The following is a 2,997-nucleotide window of genomic DNA, read 5'->3' on the forward strand; positions in this document are numbered from 1 at the left end:
CAGCTTCAGCCCAGAAATATGTTGGCAGTTTAGATTCTTCAAGCATTGTCCTGGCAGCTTCAATAGGTGATTTGTTCTTCCTTTCCACTACTCCATTCTGTCGTGGAGTTCTTACTGCTGAAAACTAATGCATAATCCCATTTTCCTCACAAAATGCTCTCATGACAGAATTCTTGAACTCAGTTCCATTGTCACTCCTGATTCTTCTAACCTTGGAATTAGGATGATTATTGACTTGCCTTATGTGATTGATGATGATTTCACTAGCCTCATCTTTATACTTTAGGAAATATGTCCAAGAGAACTTTGAAAAATCATCTACAATTACTAGGAAAAATCTTTTCCTTGAGATGGACAACACATTGACTAGTCCATACAAATCCATGTGTAGCAGTTGCAAAGGTTCTTCAATTGTTGAATCAAGTTTCTTTCTGAATGATGCTTTGATTTGCTTTCCCTTTTGGCAGGCATCACACAATCCATCCTTAGAGAACTCCACTGGAGGAATGCCTCTAATCAGTTCTTTCTTTACTAGCTCATTCATGGTCTTGAAGTTTAGATGGGATAGCTTCTTGTGCCATAGCCAACTTTCATCCGGACTTGCTTTACTGAGAAGACAAGTAACAGATTCTGCATTAGATGAGTTGAAATCAGCTAGGTTCACATATCCTTTCCTCACACCAGTGAGAACCACTTTGTTGCTCCTTTTGTTAGTCACAACACATGCTTCTGAGTTGAAGGTTACTGAATTGCCTTTATCACAAAGCTAGCTGATACTCAACAAGTTGTGTTTGAGACCATCCACTAAGGCAACCTCCTCAATGATGACATTGTCCTTTGAAATCAAGCCATATCCCACAATATAACCCTTGCTGTCATCTCCAAAAGTAATACTCGGGCCAGCTCTCTCCTTGAACTCTGCGAGCAGGGTAATATCACCAGTCATGTGTCTTGAACAACCACTATCCAAGTACCAAAGATTCTTTCTGTTTCCGTGCACACATCAAAATAAAATCAAGTTGATTTTGGTACCCAAGTTTCCTTGGGTCCTGCCTCGTTAGCTTTCTTTTTCTGTTTCTTAGGCTTTATCTCATTTGACTTGGGGATATCAGATTCATCCTTAGTCATTTGAGTTGGACCTTTGAAACCATTCATTACAACAGAATTATCATGCATATTATAATTAACAGGGAATGGCATGCTACTAGTGAACATGTTATTCCAGTAAGGCATGCTAAATGGCATTTGTGGCATACTAAATGCAGCATAATAAGGACTAGGTGCAAATGACATATTAGCAAACTGTGCATTCATATTCAGTGTAGGCATAGCATTCATAGGCATGGGAGGCATGACATTCATATTGGGAGAGTGAGGTGGCACAAACATGGAAGTAGGCATGGCAGATTTGCAATTAACAGACAAATGATTTATACTACCACATTTGACACAGATTTTTCTTGGAGCATATTTATCAGGTGTGTAGTTATTGTGTTTTTTAATTCCTACTTTACCATTTCTATTATTTTTCTTTTTAGCCTCTGTTTTAACCTCAATCTTTTCAAGTCTATCACTTAATTGTTTGACAGTCATGTGACCAACATTAGCCTTTTTCCCTTTCTTAACTTGACTCGATTCTCCTGGAACAAAGTTCTTGGAAACAGATCCATACTTTTCATTCAACTTAACAAGTTTGGCTTTACTGATAGGCTTGCTTACAGTCGACGGATGAGGATTTGCATCAGTCGATGGATAACCCTTTTTGTTATCCGACGGATGACCCTCATCATCCGTCAAGTCTACATCTGTTAGCACTCCATCCACCAAATTTGGCTCTAGTTTCTCCTTGTTCTTTTTCCAGGCTGCATCACAGAAGGACTCGATTCCTTGAACTTTGGTGATTTGAGCATGAACATCTCTAGATGTTTTCCATGCTTTAATCACCTCCTGTTCATGCTCGAGCTACTTCTTCAAAAATTTTTCTTTCTTCAAGGACTCAGTTAATTCCTCCTTGGCAATCTTACACTCAATTCTTAATTTTTCAAAATCAATGAACTGAGACTCTAGCATATAATTTCTCTCACTCAAAAACAAATTATTTTCTTTGATTTTAGCATTTTCTTTAGTAAGAGACTTAAGTGTAACACGCAAATGATATAACTCTGTGGACATGTCATTTATAGCATCATTACACTCAGCTTTAGATAAATGTGCAAGGTTTGTAGTAATTACCTGATTACTTGAAGAACTTGTTTCTGTTTCATCAGACTTGGCCATTAGGGCTAGATTGACATAGCTGACATCTTCATCTTCATCCAGACCATCTGCCGCCCAGTCGTTTTCTTGTATAATGAAAGCCCTTTCCTTTTGTTTGAGCAACTCAAAGTATTTTTGCTTATAATCCACAGGCTCAAACTTTTTCTTGCTGGAATCTGAATTTCTACATTCACTGGCAAAGTGCCATGCCAAGCCGCATTTGAAATATTTGAATTTTGATTTATCCACCATGTTTCTATTTGGCTTGGCTGCTCGAAAGTTCTTTTTGAACTTGAGCTTGGAAAATCTTCTGGAAAGAAATGCTAAATGTTCATCAATGTCTTCCATGTCATCTTGGCTCAAAGAATCTTCATTTTCTACTGCAAGCCCCTTGCCCTTGTTTTCACAGACCCTTGAAGTTGATTCAACAGCTTCCATCTTCATCTCATTCTCCTTTTCTAACTCAGCAACTAGTGCAATGGACCCTCCTTTCTTCTTTCCTCTCTCCATCCTCTCATCTTGCTCTATTTCAAGCTCATATTTTTTCAGGATGCCATACAGTCTCTCCAAAGTAAACTCTTTATAATCTTGTGAGTTTCTCAATGAGACTGTCATTGGTTTCCATTCCTTTGGAAGAGATCTAAGGAATTTCAGATTGGAGTCTTTTGTCTGATAGACCCTTCCATGCAACTTTAGAGCATTTAGTAGTTTTTGAAACCTACTAAAGATGTCAGTGAGAGA

The sequence above is a fragment of the Apium graveolens genome, chromosome 1 (genome assembly GCF_009905375.1).
Source record: "Apium graveolens cultivar Ventura chromosome 1, ASM990537v1, whole genome shotgun sequence".
In the NCBI taxonomy this organism is placed as follows: Eukaryota; Viridiplantae; Streptophyta; class Magnoliopsida; order Apiales; family Apiaceae; genus Apium; species Apium graveolens.